General features: G+C 37.7%; 1 protein-coding gene across 22 annotated transcripts in view; it reads right to left on the bottom strand.

Moving 5' to 3' along the window:
- Window positions 1–17,733, bottom strand: part of LOC123861542 (uncharacterized) — a 1,204,655-nt gene that overhangs the window by 1,130,527 nt on the left and 56,395 nt on the right. For 18 of the 22 annotated variants that reach the window (XR_010405153.1, XR_008508113.2, XR_008508115.2 and 15 more), the window contains 2 exons: window positions 3,346–3,390; window positions 579–666 (listed from right to left, as the gene is read on the bottom strand). The gene's annotated coding sequence lies outside the window, so the exon portion shown is untranslated. The remainder of the gene's footprint in view (window positions 1–578; window positions 667–3,345; window positions 3,391–17,733) is intronic. The other 4 variants (XR_008508116.2, XR_010405157.1, XR_008508117.2 and 1 more) reach the window with 1 other exon arrangement.

The raw sequence follows: 17,733 nt of genomic DNA, 5'->3' as shown, positions 1-17,733 counted from the left end.
AAAGCAATGTGCTACTTGCTGATGTTGGGAGGTAGAGGAGTAAGCCACAGCTAACAAAAACTTTTCAGTGCTGATTTCGACTGTATAGAAGAAACTATAAGCAATAAAATAAACCCACAGGAAAATAAAAAATACAAGTAACTATATTTATTACAAGATTGTTTTTCTAAGTGCTATATGAGTTTTAGGTAAAAAGGTTAGAGTTTAGAAAAAGGAGAAATTTCTATACAGCTAGGGTGGGCAGAGGGAGAAGGCAATGAAAATGGTTCACAGAAAAGGTAGCCCTTGAATGATCAATCATGTCAAGATGAACAGTCCCAGTGGTGAGAACAGCATACACAAGTACAGAGGTGACAAAGTGCCATGTGTCCAAATTACTGTACAGAGATCACTTTGCCTAGGACATAACTTTACAGAAAAAAAAGAGATAGATAGGAAACAAACAGTAAAAGCCTTAAATGCCGGCTAAGGTGGCTGAATTTTGTCTATTAGCCAGGAAAACCCACAAGAAGTTCTAAAGCAAAAGAATGATAAGGAAGAGAAGATGGGGGGGAAATGATTCATGTTCTGGCACTTACACTAATCTCAGGCAAAATTACTTGTCCTCCTGGAGCTGTCTTTGTTGCTATAAATGGAGATAACTGGAATAGTGACCTTGTAGGATTGCTGTGAAAGTCAAAAGTAAATAAGGAATGTCACAATCCTGTATAAACTTTAAACAGGTAAATAAAAGGTATAAAATACAAAATTCATGCTTACATTGATAATCCAAGTAGAGTTAGTAAGGGCCTGAGAATCCATTCGGAATCTAGGGACCAGGCATATCTTAGAGCCTGCCAAAATTATTCAAACTATCCAATCCTAAACTTGCTCCGCTGCTTGCTCTGTCTTTCCCATTTCTTCCCACAAAAACAATAATGGCTCTAGCCCATGCTTTCCCTTCACACTTTCTGCATCCTGACAGTAGCCCCACTGCCACCATCCTTCCCCATATGGCCCTGCATAGCACTGAATGCCTCTTCCTCTTGCAAACTGTAACAAACTATTTTTTCAGTGACAACCTTCTCTCATCTATTGGCCTCACTACATTTGAATTTAAAAATTCTGGGTATATTTATAAACAGCCATGGAAGTTTTATGAAAAAATATTCAGGGAAGGGGGTTAGGGAATGCTGGGTGGTCAGAATGGTCAGGAAAAAGTCTTTCTGATAAGGAGATATCTGCTCAGAAGCCTGAACAGGCCTGAAGATATCAGAGTAAGCACATTACAGGTAGAAGAAACAAGTGCAAAGGAGCAGGGAACAAAATAAGGAGGTCAGAATGATGGAATATAATGAGGAAGGAGGAAAGAATATCACACTTGTAAATGGGGGGGAAGCAGATTCTGTAGGGCTTGGTCAACATTAGTAAGGATTTTGTTTTTTTACTTTGAGTAAGAGAGGAAATTACTAAGGGTCTTCAGAGAAGAGTGATATGATGTGATCATGTTTAAAAGCACCACTCTGGCTGCAGTGTGGAGAATATATGAGCAAAGGAGGAAGCGGGGTATCCATTAGGATGCTTTTGCAGTAATCCAGACAAAAGGTGGTGGTGACTTGTACCAAAGACTCCAAGTTGACTCCAGGTAAGGGAACTGGTGGTTGAAGCAAAGGATTGAAGGAAGGATTTTCACTCTGGATTTTTTTTTTTAATATAAACTATGTGAATACTGTGCCTATAAAAAAAAGTTAATTAAAGTTTGTGTAAATTCCATATATACTCCATGACACTGGTTTTCCATTTTTTCAGCTTCAGATCTTCAAAGCAAAGAAGTTGTCATGATTAAGGCATAAGCTTTCATAGACATGTGAAAAGTTCTATTAATCAAAAGAATACCCTATCATGGCAGTTAACTGGGGTTTTACTTAATATACTCAGATTAATTTTTAGAGTACTAAATAAATAGCTTTTGTTATGTCCTCCAACATACAAAAATAGTTTGATACTTGGAAATATTTGTGATAAAACTTTCACTATAGTCATTTTAATAATAATTGAAAATGTATATAATTGAATGCTTTACAATTTGCAATAATCTTCTTCCCCAAAGTATACTATTTTCCCTTGTCTATAATGCCTATCTAAAAAGAGCATTCATATAATTCAATATTTCAAGATTTTCAAGCATATAATTTAGCTCAATATTAGTATGTTATTGATATTCTATAATCAAAATAAACTTATACATGAATTTCCATAATTATACAATTATTTCAATTGCCACTTGATATAAACATTATTCAAATCCTAAATGTTGGTATAAATATTGGAAACACAGGAACTCTGAAAAATTTTTAAACCTTGACACTATACCATTAAAAGAGTTTTTACATGTCACTATCTTTGTTATCTTAAACTTAAATTACTTCCACCAGCATGTTTTGAAGAATCTTACTCATTTTTGCGGATTCCCTAAGTGAAGTAAATATAGCTATTAATTTAGAAATACAAGCAATCTACAAATACAAAGTATTATAATCCAGATAAATCAAGATAAATGTCTAAATTCAGAAAAGATTTGTCACAATTTTAAGCCTTGAAAGCTTATTTGTTATCAATTGTTTAGAATGATTCACAGCTATTTGTTATAAGGTGAACTTCAATCGGCAATGACAAATGCACAACTATTTAAAACCTCAAGTTGCCAAATTAATTATCTCATAATGAATGGCAAGTGATATCAACTGTAAATATGTGTCACAAGAATCATGTATGATTTTATTTTATTTTATTTTATTTTTTATTTTTTAAGATTTTTTATTTATTTGTGAGAGAGAGAATGAGAGACAGAGAGCATGAGAGGGAGGAGGGTCAGAGGGAGAAGCAGACTCCCTGCTGAGCAGGGAGCCCAATGCGGGACTCGATCCCGGGACTCCGGGATCATGACCTGAGCCGAAGGCAGTCGCTTAACCAACTGAGCCACCCAGGCGCCCAATCATGTATGATTTTAATAGAGATGCTTGAAAAAAAAAAAAAAAAAACCTGAACAGTAGGTATTTACATACTAATACAGCACAAGTTTGTGGCAACTATATAGGACCCAGAAAATAATATCTAAATATCCACAAGTACATTTACAATATAAATGTATGAACATTAACTTCTTCAAATAACTGCTTATATTACTCTAAAAAGCAGTATTTGAACTTTTTGGTCTCAGCATCGCTTTGCCCTCTTAAAGATTATGGAAGACCCCATAAACAAAAGGCTTTTGTTTGTATCAATGATTACCATGTTAGAAATTAAAACTTAGGAAATATTGAAGTATGTATCAATTTACTTATTTAAAAATCATAATAAACTCACCATATGTTAACATTAGAGCAACTATGCCATCACACCATGTAACATCTGGAAAAGGGGAAAGAAGAGTCTTAGTATTATTATGGAAAGAGTTTTAACCTTGCCCCGCTCCCTGAAGACAAGAACTACTTTGAAACTGTGGCTTCCGGGGCGCCTGGGTGGCTCAGTCGTTAAGCGTCTGCCTTTGGCTCGGGTCATGATCCCAGGGTCCTGGGATCGAGCCCCTCATCGGGCTCCCTGCTCGGCGGGAACCCTGCTTTTCCTTCTCCCACTACCCCTGCTTGTGTTCCCTCTCTCACTGTCTCTCTCTGTCAAATGAATAAATAAAAAAAATCTAAAAAAAAAAAAAAAGAAACTGCGGCTTCCTAGCCAGACTTAACAAAAGAGAAAGGACCCAAATAGATAAAATCACAAATGAGAGAGGAGAAATAACAACCAACAGCACACAAACACAATTATAAGAGAATATTATGAAAAATTATATGCCCACAAACTAGGCAATGTGGAAGAAATGGACAAATTCCTAGAAACATACAAACTACCCAGTCTGAAACGGAAGAAATAGAAAATTTGAACAGACCCATAACCAGCAAAGAAATTGAATCAATAATCAAAAATCTCCCAACAAACAAAAGTCCTAGGCCAGATGGCTTTCCGGAGGAATTCTACCAGACATTTAAAGAAGAATTCATACCTATTCTTCTCACACTGCTCCAAAAATAGAAATGGAGGGAAAACTGCCAAACTCCTTCTACAAGGCCCCCATTACCTCAATTCCAAAGCCAGACAAAGACCCCACTAAAAAGGAGAATGACAAGCCACCATCCCTGAGGAACATGGATGCAAAAATTCTCAATAACCCTAGCAAATCAAATCCAACAGTACATTAAAAGAATCATTCACCACGATCAAGTGGGATTTATTCCTGGGCTGCAGAGATGGTTCAATATTTGCAAATCAATCAACATAATACACCACATTAATAAAAGAAAGGATAAGCACCATATGATCCTGTCAATAGACGGAGAAAAAGCATTTGACAAAATCCAGCATCCATTCTTGATAAAATCCCTCAACAACATAGGGATAGATGGAACATACCTCAACATCATAAAGGCCACATGCAAAAGACCCACAGCTGATATCATCCTCAATGGGGAGAAACTGTGAGCTTTTCCTCTATGGTCAGGAACAAGACAGGGATGTCCACTCTCGCTATGACTATTTAACACAGTACTGGAAGTCCTAACCTCAGCAAGCAGACAACAAAAAGAAAAGGCATCCAAATCGGCAAGGAAGAAGTCAAACTTTCACTATTTCCAAACAACATGATACTCCATGTGGAAACCCCAAAAGACGTCACCAAAAAATTGCTAGAACGGATAAACGAATTCAGCAAGGCTGCAAGATATAAAATCAATGTGCAGAAATCTGTTGCATTTCTAGACACCAATAACGAAGCAGCAGAAAAAGAAATCAAGGAACCAATCCTATTTGCAGTTGCGCCAAAGTCCATAAGACACCTAGGAATAAACCTAGCTAAAGAGGTAGAAGATCTGTACTCTGAAAACTCTAGAACATTTATGAAAGAAAGCAACTAAAGAGGACACAAAGAAATGGGAAAAAATTCCATGCTCGTGGATTGGCAGGACAAACATTGTTAAAATGTCTCTACTACCCGGGGCGCCTGGGTGGCTCAGTTGGTTAAGCGACTGCCTTCGGCTCAGGTCATGATCCTGGAGTCCCTGGATCGAGTCCCGCATCGGGCTCCCTGCTCGGCAGGGACCCCAAAGAGCCAAAGCAGTCTCCAAAAAGAAAAGAAGCAAAGCTGGAGATAACCACAATTCTGGACCTCAAGCTATAGTACAAAGCTGTAGTCATCAAGACAGTATGGTCCTGGCACAAATACAGACACGTAGATCAATGGATCAGGATAGAGAACCCAGAAATGGACCCACAACTATATGGTCAATTAATCTTTGGCAAAGCAGAAAAGAATATCCAGTGGAAAAAAGACAGTCTCTTCAACAAATGGTGTTGGGAAAACTGGACGGCCACATGCAGAAGAAAGAACCTGGACCACTTTCTTACACCATACACAAAAATAAATTCAAAATGGCTGAAAGACCTCAATGTGAGACAGGAAAACCATCAAAATCCCAGAGGAGAACACAGGCAGCAACCTCTTTGATCTCGGCCACAGCAACTTCTTACCAGACACGTCTTCGGAGGCAAGGGAAACAAAAGCAAAAATGAACTACTGGGACTTTATCAAGATAAAAAGCTTCTCCACAGTGAAGGAAACAGTCAACAAAACTAAAAGGCAGCCTATGGGATAGGAGAAGATATTTGCAAATCACCTATTTGGAAAAGGGTTAGTATCCAAAATCTATAAAGAACTTATCAAACTCAACACCCAAAACCCAAACAGTCCAGTAAAAAAAAAAAAAAAAGAAAGAAAGAAATGGGCAGAAGATCTGAATAGATATTTTTCCAAGGAAGACATCCAAATGGCTACAGACACATGAAAAGATGCTCATCATCACTCATCATCAGGGAAATACAAATCAAAACCACAATGAGATACCACCTCACACCATCACAATGGCTAACATTAACAACACAGGAAACAACAGGTGTTGGTGAGGATGCAGAGCCAGGGGAACCCTTACACTGTTGGTAGGAATGCAAATGGGTGCAGCCACTCTGGAGAACAGTTTGGAGGTTCCTCTAAAAGTTAAACATAGAATTATCTTATTACCCAGCAATTGCACTAGAAGACTGAATTACCATGGTAAAATAATAGAAAAAAAAGGAAACTCTCTTTCCAGATAGCAGATAGTAGTGGAAATAGGATGGTATAAGTGATCGGTATAGAATTCCAAAGAAGTTCAGTTGACAAGATTTGGTATTGGGTCAATATGTGGTTTGAGGCAGTAGGGAATAAGGGGAATGCAGACATTTCCTCCCCTCGCCCCAACAGCTGCATGGGGAGATGGGAGAAGGAAAAGTCTCCACTGGGAAGGGTTTTTTGGTGGTGGTGTTGTTTTTTATGGTAAAATAGAATAAATATCAGTACATTTGAAAAACTTTAAAAATCTAGAGATGCAAAAGAAAAACATTTAAAATTGCCTAAAACCTGTTCTACCATCAGAGACCACAAATATTAATTTTTTTCTGAATTTTTGGCAGTATAAATATATACCTTAAAAGCACCTCTGTTTGGGGTGCCTATGTGGCTCAGTCTGTTAAGCATCCAACTTTTGATTTCTGTTCCAGTTGTGATCTCAGGGTCGAGAGATTGAGCCCTGTGTTGGGCTCTGTGCTCAGCATGGAGTCTGCTTGGGATTCTCTCCCTCTGCCCCTCCCCCGACTTGCATGCATGCACTCTCTTTTTCAAATAAATACGTCTTAAAAAAAACCCAAATAAACGACTTTTGTTTAAAACTGAGGGTTGCTGGAGGGGAGGTGGGGGGGGATGGGTTAAATGGGTGATGGGCATTAATTAAGGAGGACACTTGTGATGAGCACTGGGTGTTATATGTAAGTGATGAATCACTAAATTCTCTTGAAACCAATACTACACCAAATGTTAACTAACTTGAATTTAAATAAAATCTTGGAAGAAAAAAAAACACTTTTGTTTAATATTGAGCAAAAGTGATATTGTACTATACATACACTATTTTTAATCTTTTTTACTCATGACCATATATGCACAGAATTTGAGTTCAGATACACGTAGATATATATATATATATTTAGATTCGATGCAGAGGTTATGAGAATACTTAATAGTACCTGTGTTTCTTATAGCTTTCCAGTTCCTAGTTCTAACCTCTTGTTTCCTGGATCCATTGCAGCCATTTATTTCTGTATGACACCCCGCATCGTTTTAATAAATTTCACCATTTTTGCTTAAGCCAGCCCAAGTTATTTTTTGTTCTTTCTTTCTCTCTTTTAATGTGTAATGCCTATCAACCAATGGTGTATGGTGTGTAATATTTCACCTCTATTCTTTCCAACACAAGATCATTACTCTTTTTAATCTTGACCAAAATGACAGATAAAAAATCCTTATTTAAAATTGTATATCTTCCATTATAAGCATATTTTGAACAAAGTATTTTCCATTTGTCTTGCTCATGTCACATTTATTTAATTCATTTTGTAATTGTTTCACACAGTCGTGGTATTCAAGTTTTCCTATTTATTGTTCATCTATAGAGGCCTGCTTTTAGCCTAAAAGAAGTTATGGGTGTATTCTCCTTGACTTGACTTCCTATTCTATTTTAACTTGGCACTTTCTCAATTTCTCCCTTAGAATTTGAACTGGATTTGAGCTGGAGGCCTGGAAACATATGACTTATAATCTTTGTTCTGGCCTTCAACCACTTGGTAGTAAAGGTTGCTGTCACCTGGTTTCTAAGGTTTGAGTGGGTTGAATCACATCCCCTGAACATACATCATTTTTGGAAGTGCTTTCTCTGAATGTTGGTCTACTTTCACATCAAGAGAAGCAGGTTGCTGCAGGAAGTGAAGGGACCAATGCGAAGCTGTGTGGCCTATGGGCATTTTACTTGGTGACCATCACAGTGCTTATTTCTTTCTACTCATGGGTTATTTTTTATATATTTCATTCTTAAGGTACTGTTTCCCTACTTCCATGAAAATACCCTTTTCAGTAATTTAATGATGAAGAGAAGAGGGAGGTAGCAACAGACACAATATTTGGGAGGTGGGTAGGTGGGTAGATGAGGTGAATTTAATCATTTGAAGAAAATCTAAGACAAATGAACCAGTAGAGAAGGTAAAATGTTAAGTTAGTCAAGGCCAAGGATCTTTGTTTTTTTCACTTACACATCTCATGTCTCTAGAACAGTGCCTGGCACATAGTTTATTCTCGATATTCAATGAAGGATTGAAGACAGAAGAGAGACTGATGACATGAAACCCTGAAGTAGAAAATGGGGGATAGAATTAAGGTGATCTCCTTCCTTTCAGGCTGGAGATAAAAAATAAGAAATAGCACATGTAGATAGACTTAGAGGTAAGGGAGAGAGAAATTATGCCTAATGCTATCTATATTCTCACTGAAGTAGAAGATCAGGCCCCAGGTTGAGAGTGAGGGTGAGAATAGAATAGAATAGAATAGAATAGAATAGAATAGAATAGAATAGAATAGAATAGAATAGAATAGAAGTAGTAGAATAGAAAATACAGGTTGAACAGAGGGTTAAAGCTTTGGAACTCTAAACGTGGGATAGGAATCTAACTTGGGGTGAATACAGGGGCTACTGAATACAATTGGAATCCTAGCTTAGGAATGTGAGCCAAGCAATTTGATGATGCATTTTTTTTCTACAGTTATGTGATTTATTTTTTAGTAGTGTGAAAACCAGTGAGGATAAAATATGCCCACAACTGGCTAAGTGTTGTGGAATGTCAAAGGAAATTGAAGGCATGGCTATAAAATGGTAGAAATAATTATGAGATTGTAGCAGTATCTTCTTTGTCAGGGTGTTGTGAGAATTACATGAGGTAATATTCATACAGCACTTAGAATAATGCCTAGTAGAGTAAGCACTCAATCAATGTTAATTATAACTCCTAGTTAAATTGGAAAGACATAATTAAAGGGAAGGGGCTGATAGATTGGGAAAGTGGTTAGAGCAGTGGGCTCACTAATAGGTAAGCCTTGAGATGATTAGAGAAATTAGGTGTTGTCTAACTTCACAGTTCAGTATTCCAGAAATGCAGTGATTCTGAGTGATGACAAAGTTTTGAGTATTTGCTGAGAGAGGGTTGCTGCAGTAGAGGCCAAGTTTGTCATAGCAGTCCTGTCAGGCAACTGTGCAGTTACTATTTAGTGGACCCTCCATATGAGTAATTAAATCAGGTAGAATGTGACAGGACTTCGGGTGTGAAGAAGTATCCTGAGCCAGATGCTGGAGATCTTTTTTTTTTTTTAAGATTTTTAAAATTTATTTGACAGAGAGAGACACAGTGAGAGAGGGAACACAAGCAGGGAGAGTGGGAGGGGGAGAAGCAGGCTTCCCACTGGGCAGGGAGCCCGATGTGGGGCTCGATCCCAGGACCCTGGGATCATGACCTGAGCCGAAGGCAGACGCTTAACTACTGAGCCACCCAGGTGCCCCCAGATGCTGGAGATCTTAATGAACATGGCGGAATGCTTTGGAGGTTGATAATGATGGTGAAAAGAATGGGACAAGAATAGTGGTTAAATATAATGGTGGGGGCTTCAAATGAGAGGGCATTGTTGAAGGATATTAAAAGAAAAAAAAAAAGTTCTAGTTTTGAAGTGTTAGCATGGAGCCCGGAGAGTAGCCGTACTCTGAGAGTGCTCCAACATCCTTCTTTCTGATCACATAGATACAAAGGTGAGAGATGGCATGTTGGCTTTCTCCCAGGGTCTCTGTCACTTCATCTTCTCTAATCGTCTCTTTTTTTGTTAAATTAGGTTCAGAATTGCAATTTCTTTATTGGTTACTCTGTTTCCTGAGAAATGGAATTATCAACATAACAGAGAAATCTGGGGATATTTCAGGTTGTTATGTGAGAACCAAATGAGACTGTGTATTTGAGAATGTTTTGAAGAGGGTAAAGTCTTCCAAATATCTTTATGCTTATAAATCACATTAAAAATAGGATGAGAACTGACATTCTCATAGTTTCTACAAATGATGTCACTAAGTTGTATTTTATAGATAAGTAAAATTTTAATAAACAAAGACCAACATTGTTGTGCCATTTATTAAGTTCTTAAGCCCTCTGTATTCTGCTTTGTGATGCTGGGGCTTGGACTCTAAACTCCATTTCTGCTGTTACCTGGCTCCCTGTGAGGCTCTACCAGTAGGTGGCATTAGAGGGAGAACAGGAGATTGAAGGAGAAAGAAGGGACTTGCTCCATCCTGTCGGCTTCTAGTTTTCTTCCTTTCTTTCTATTCCTGTGAGCATTAGTCCATGACACTTCACCAAGCAGCTGCAGTTCCCTTCTACAGTGTTAACTGAGACCGTTTGCAGGCTTTCCAACACTGGCAACGTCTCCAGCCCCCAACGTAGTAAGCACCAGGCATGCAACATCCCCCTCCTCAGAAGTTGGAGTCCCCATAAGGTCCCCCCTCTACATTTCCAGATTTTAACAACCACTTTCCTTGTTCCCCTAACCCTAAGGGTGGTGCTAGCTGCTTCCTGCAGTTGCTATTTCTGTAATATCTTTGAGGTTTTTTTTTTACTCTACTAGTTGCCTGTTCTTTAATTTAAAATCCCTCTGTTCAAATAACTGGTGTGGTTTCTGCCTCCTGACTGTACCTAGACTGATGTAATTGTCTTACTGATTTTTAAATTTGTGGACAATTTAGGGTTATATCTTAATTGTATGTAACATGCATTTATTGTATAATGTTATTTAGTGTAAATAACGTATTTTTCAAAAAAATTAATTTTAACAAATATTATAGATAGAAATGAAAATCAAATAAGTTTAATTTTATGAAAAACTTGCTGCTTTGCCCTTATTTCTTTTTTTTTCATTTTACTGCAGAATAATGAATATTTCATCAGAGCCTCACTGGCCTGTGGACAGCCATTTGGGAACTACCTACTTAGTACAAAGGACTAGGTTTTAAATTAAAATGTTTCACTTTGGCCCAGACTCACACGTTTAGGTGATATAATTGACATTTCTGAGCTCCAAAATAAAACCAGATTAAGTCCTAAATTTACTTTTGAAAGATAGGATATAAATGCCAATCATAAATATTCAGTTTGAGGTGGTTAATTTGTAAATCTCTAAGATCAGCCTTGCTCCTTTGGTATCTTTCATCCCTACAGAACTCTTAAATTTAAGATAAAAATCTTCAGTTTGGTCTCAGTAATGTACTTTCTTCCTTTATCATTTACAAACCCATAAAGTTAAAGATGAATAAGTTATTACATGTAAAAGACTTCTGGGAAGGAGACTCCTTCCTGGGACTCAACCTGTGCTGGGGGTTCTGATTTTAGCTATGAATTAAAAATAGATCCGTTCTTGGTAGCCAAGGGCATCACTCATTAGTCTGCCTCTATCTACCGTTCTTGGTAGCTAAGGACATCACTCATTAGTTTGCCTCTATCAATGGATTGTCCGACCGATCAATCGAAAGAATGTAGGAATGAGTAAAATAATGAATTAAAAAAAACCTTCTATCCCAATCTTTCCATTCTACTTGCTTAACTTATCTCAGAGCACCACCTTATTTCCATTATTCATGCTCACATATTCTTTTCCTCTTTTTTCTCATCACACATCTTAGTGATCTAGAGCATCTTATCTTCTGTATTCTATATCCGTAATTTTGCTTTTATCTCTGAATTTCCAAAGTAACAATATTTACCTCATAAAAGGCTAAATTATATGGTCTCAAGGGTTGATCTAGCATGGATGTGGTCTCACAATAACCTAATTTATTGGACAGGGATTATGTTTTGATTAACACCAATATTTAATTTTTTTATGTATGTGGTAATAGTGAGAGAGCCAGTGATGATTTTATTTTTTTCTTTCCATAGAGTACGTCTTTTCTGGCTAGATAGGAATACTTCACTGATCATAAAATTGTTTTGGTGAGCATAGATTTTAGGTATAGGGGAATAGTATGATCCTAAAACATATTTAAACCAAACGGTTTCAAATTGTCCAGTTAAGCCTTCCAATTTCTGGGATGTGTTATTTTGTTAAACCATAATTATATTGACTCTTTTTTTGGATACTTTAAAATTTTTATTACCATTTTCTTTGTTGAAACTTGTCATTTTGAATTACATTTATTTCAACCAAAGATAATTAATTTTCTCTGAACTTTGATCTCACCTTCAGTGTAATTCTAGAAACATGCCATATTTTGGTTGTCTCAAATGGATATGATTTTTTTTAGCTACTTCTTTTTACTTATTTATAAAACCTTTTGAATGTTTGTCAGGAAAAAATCACAAATGATCCTTAATGATGAAAAAAGTCAACAAAAGAAATTCCATCAATTTACAACAAATAAATGAGCAAAGGTGATTAAGTCTATGATGATACCTGTGGTGGACACCTCATGTGATTACTGTCTAAATGTCCAACTCAGAAGAGTTGCTCATTACCTGGAATGATCTTCAATACATGGAGTGGGTACCCAGTGACTACATCTATATACTGACCTTGACTTTCTATCTAATTGACTTATCCAGGATGGTTTATCTGATTTGACCTTGCTCAATCAGATTCTTTCTCTCAAGAATTTAAAATTTGGAATTGAGACATAAAGAGTAGAAATTTTAGGAACTGGATCAGATCAATAGCAACTTAAACACAGTTTGTGAACTCCTGTGTTTGAGATCTCTGGTTCCTTTGCTCTTGCCCTTTCTTGGTATATGCTTTCATATTATTCTGGAATTCTGTGAGCTATCCTAGTATCCTATAAATAAGGGTATATTTTGGTTTAGACTAATCAGGATTGACTGTAGTTTCTTGCAACAAAAATACCTCAGTGGAAGAAAAAGGAGATGAACACTGAGTGAAAGGGGTGTTCTTAAATTACCAGAAATTAGAAAGTAGAAATATGCTGATTAAAACTATGTTGAAAATAAAATCTTAGGTTGTTAAGGCTTGAGGGAATTTATTCTTTAAATGTTGCCTTTAACAAACCCTTTTGTAAATAGTAAATGCTATTCTGCTTTGATTTAAGCGGCTCATTCCTGTAACGGCAGCATATCATTAATCAAAAAATATCTTTTAGTCCAATTCATGATTATTAGAACTGCTGAAAAATAGGAGAAACATATTTTATTTGACACCTGTATTATAAACAAACAATCTTGCAGTCTCCCAGAGGGGAGAGGAATAACTTTAGTTACTTTCAGAGTGTTTCAGAGTAATACCAATCTATAGATTTGGGGAGAAATATGAAATAGTTCACTATGTTTGACCCACATAACACCTAGCTTTCCAAACTGTTAAAGATGAGCACTATTGTATTGTCTCAATCAGAAAATGTGGAAAAAGGGCGCCTGTGGCTCAGTCGGTTAAGCGACTTCCTTCGGCTCAGGTCATGATCCTGGAGTCCCTGGATCGAGTGCCGCATCGGGCGCCCTGCTCAGCAGGGAGTCTGCTTCTCCCTCTGACCCTCCCCCCTCTCATGTGCTCTCTCTCATTCTCTCTCTCTCAAATAAATAAAATCTTAAAAAAAAAAGAAAATGTGGAAAAATAACTCACTTCGGTAAATTTTGGTTGTATATGTTGCTAAGATAATAACTTACCTTTATTCATTCATTCACTTATTCTATAACCATTTATTGCATGCCTATTATGTGTTAGGCTCTGTACTAGTGTCTGAGATTCATCAGTTAAAAAATAAAGATCTCTGCTCTTGAGATGCTTACATTCTAGTTTTAGAATGGATTTACTTTTTTGTTGTTGTTAACTCAGCTATGTTTCTGTTGGCTTTTAACCAGTTTGAAGCTCATTCAGATTGTATCAGTCAGGATTATTTAGGGTACTGGTAATGTGTGGGGGAGAGACCGATAGTGGACAAGCATCCACTATACAGACATCAAAAATTATTTAAAATGTCTATTATTTTGTATTGGAATTCATTGAGAATTGTAGAACAATGTTCATATTTTGATTTTGGTTAAAAAAGAGGAAATTAATATGGCAAATTTAGGAGACTAGGAGATTCATGAATATATATGCATATTTATAGATGCCAAATAAATATCCATTTGCCCCCCCATACACACACACACACACACGCACTATATTGTATGAATGGTCTTCATTAGCTATTTTGTCAGATCCAGCTCACAGGTTTATTTAACTATTCTTAGGAATTTTAGCACATAGGTATTTTAAAAAACACAAGATGAGCAGAAGCACAGTTTATCACTTTTATAAGTTACAGTACTGATATGTAATTAACTCTAATGAATTCAACAGTCATAAAGAAATTATTAATTGATTTTTAAAACTAAGACCATTGTCATGGTTAACTAATTGCTGATGGGCATTTTCATTTCACAAACATTACTTCTGTTTATGAGAGTATCCATGCTGTGTTGTTGCTGGTTCAGTCTGCGGACTTGATCTATGTGTCAGGTTGGAAGCTGCAGACCTTCCTTGTTTTTAGTCATTAGGCCTGGGCTCTTTGTGAAAACTCTAAGAACTGGCATGGTTCATTCTCTGTTCATTCTCCTGAAAACTGCATTTTCTTCTTGATAGACAAATTCAACTTCTACCAATAAGCAAAAGATTTAGAGCAGCAGTTTTTTTATTGTTAATTTAAATTTTACTTAGTTAACATACAGTGCAATATTGGTTTCTGGAGTAGAATTTAGTGATTCATCACATACATACAACACCCAGTGCTCATCACAAATGCCCTCTTTAGTACCCATCACCCATCTAGTGCATCCCGCACCCCCCTCCCTCCATCAACCCTGTTTGTTCTCTATAGCTAAGAGTTTCCTATGGCTTGGGGTGCTCGGGTTGCTTAGTTGGTTAAACGTCTGCCTTCAGCTTAGCTCATGATCTCAGGGTCCTGGGATCGAGCCCCCCATTGGGCTCCCTGCTTGTCAGGGAGTCTGCTTCTCTCTCTTTCCCTGCCCCTCCCCCTGCTCATGCTCTGTCTGTCTCCCAAATGAATAAATAAAATCTTTTTTAAAAAGTTTCCTATGGGGGCGCCTGGGTGGCTCAGATGGTTAAGCATCTGCCTTCGGCTCAGGTCATGATCTCAGGGTCCTGGGATCGAGTCCCGCATCGGGCTTCCTGCTCCTTGGGAGCCTGCTTCTCCCACTGCCTCTCTCTCTCTGTCTCTGTCTCTCATGAATAAATAAAATCTTTAAAAAAAAAAAAGTTTCCTATGGCTTGTTTCCCTCTCTCCTTTTGTTCTTTCCCCCCTTCCCCTAAGTGCATATGTTCTGTTTCCTAAATTCTACATATGAATGAGATCATATGGTACTTGTCTCTGACTGACTTATTTCACTTAGCATAATACACTCTAGCTCCATCCACATCATTGCAAATGGCAAGGTTTCAATTTTTTGATGGCTGATTAATATTCCAGGGTGTGTGTGTGTGTGTGTGTGTGTGTGTGTACGTACATATCACCTCTTCTTTATCCATTCATCAGTTGATGGATAGACTCTTGGGCTCTTTCCATAGTTTGGTTATAGTTGATAACACTGCTATAAACATCGGGGTGCAGGTACCCCTTCAAATCTGTATTTTTGTGTTCTTTGGGTAAATACCTAGTAGTGCAATTGCTGGGTCATAAGATAATTCTATGTTTAACTTTTAGAGGAACCTCCAAACTGTTCTCCAGAGTGGCTGCACCCATTTGCATTCCTACCAACAGTGTAAGGGTTCCCCTGGCTCTGCATCCTCACCAACACCTGTTGTTTCCTGTGTTGTTAATTTTAGCCATTGTGATGGTGTGAGGTGGTATCTCATTGTGGTTTTGATTTGTATTTCCCTGATGATGAGTGATGATGAGCATCTTTTCATGTGTCTGTAGCCATTTGGATGTCTTCCTTGGAAATATATCTATTCAGATCTTCTGCCCATTTCTTTCTTTCTTTTTTTTTTTTTTTTTTTACTGGACTGTTTGGGTTTTGGGTGTTGAGTTTGATAAGTTCTTTATAGATTTTGGATACTAACCCTTTTCCAAATAGGTGATTTGCAAATATCTTCTCCTATCCCATAGGCTGCCTTTTAGTTTTGTTGACTGTTTCCTTCACTGTGGAGAAGCTTTTTATCTTGATAAAGTCCCAGTAGTTCATTTTTGCTTTTGTTTCCCTTGCCTCCGAAGACGTGTCTGGTAAGAAGTTGCTGTGGCCGAGATCAAAGAGGTTGCTGCCTGTGTTCTCCTCTGGGATTTTGATGGTTTTCCTGTCTCACATTGAGGTCTTTCAGCCATTTTGAATTTATTTTTGTGTATGGTGTAAGAAAGTGGTCCAGGTTCTTTCTTCTGCATGTGGCCGTCCAGTTTTCCCAACACCATTTGTTGAAGAGACTGTCTTTTTTCCACTGGATATTCTTTTCTGCTTTGCCAAAGATTAATTGACCATATAGTTGTGGGTCCATTTCTGGGTTCTCTATCCTGATCCATTGATCTACGTGTCTGTATTTGTGCCAGGACCATACTGTCTTGATGACTACAGCTTTGTACTATAGCTTGAGGTCCAGAATTGTGGTATCTCCAGCTTTGCTTCTTTTCTTTTTGGAGACTGCTTTGGCTCTTTGGGGTCCCTGCCGAGCAGGGAGCCCGATGCGGGACTCGATCCAGGGACTCCAGGATCATGACCTGAGCCGAAGGCAGTCGCTTAACCAACTGAGCCATCCAGGCGCCCCGGGTAGTAGAGACATTTTAACAATGTTTGTCCTGCCAATCCACGAGCATGGAATTTTTTCCCATTTCTTTGTGTCCTCTTTAGTTGCTTTCTTTCATAAATGTTCTAGAGTTTTCAGAGTACAGATCTTCTACCTCTTTAGCTAGGTTTATTCCTAGGTGTCTTATGGACTTTGGCGCAACTGCAAATAGGATTGGTTCCTTGATTTCTTTTTCTGCTGCTTCGTTATTGGTGTCTAGAAATGCAACAGATTTCTGCACATTGATTTTATATCTTGCAGCCTTGCTGAATTCGTTTATCCGTTCTAGCAATTTTTTGGTGACGTCTTTTGGGGTTTCCACATGGAGTATCATGTTGTTTGGAAATAGTGAAAGTTTGACTTCTTCCTTGCCGATTTGGATGCCTTTTCTTTTTGTTGTCTGCTTGCTGAGGTTAGGACTTCCAGTACTGTGTTAAATAGTCATAGCGAGAGTGGACATCCCTGTCTTGTTCCTGACCATAGAGGAAAAGCTCACAGTTTCTCCCCATTGAGGATGATATCAGCTGTGGGTCTTTTGCATGTGGCCTTTATGATGTTGAGGTATGTTCCATCTATCCCTATGTTGTTGAGGGATTTTATCAAGAATGGATGCTGGATTTTGTCAAATGCTTTTTCTCCGTCTATTGACAGGATCATATGGTGCTTATCCTTTCTTTTATTAATGTGGTGTATTATGTTGATTGATTTGCAAATATTGAACCATCTCTGCGGCCCAGGAATAAATCCCACTTGATCGTGGTGAATGATTCTTTTAATGTACTGTTGGATTTGATTTGCTAGGGTTATTGAGAATTTTTGCATCCATGTTCCTCAGGGATGGTGGCTTGTCATTCTCCTTTTTAGTGGGGTCTTTGTCTGGCTTTGGAATTGAGATAATGGGGGCCTTGTAGAAGGAGTTTGGCAGTTTTCCCTCCATTTCTATTTTTGGAGCAGTGTGAGAAGAATAGGTATGAATTCTT

The sequence above is a fragment of the Mirounga angustirostris genome, unplaced genomic scaffold (genome assembly GCF_029215605.1).
Source record: "Mirounga angustirostris isolate CCGP_5_RB_7025 unplaced genomic scaffold, mMirAng1.0.hap1 SCAF_9, whole genome shotgun sequence".
Classification (NCBI taxonomy): domain Eukaryota; kingdom Metazoa; phylum Chordata; class Mammalia; order Carnivora; family Phocidae; genus Mirounga; species Mirounga angustirostris.
The sequence above is the reverse complement of the archived record's forward strand: the minus strand, read 5'-3'. Positions and strand labels throughout refer to the sequence as shown.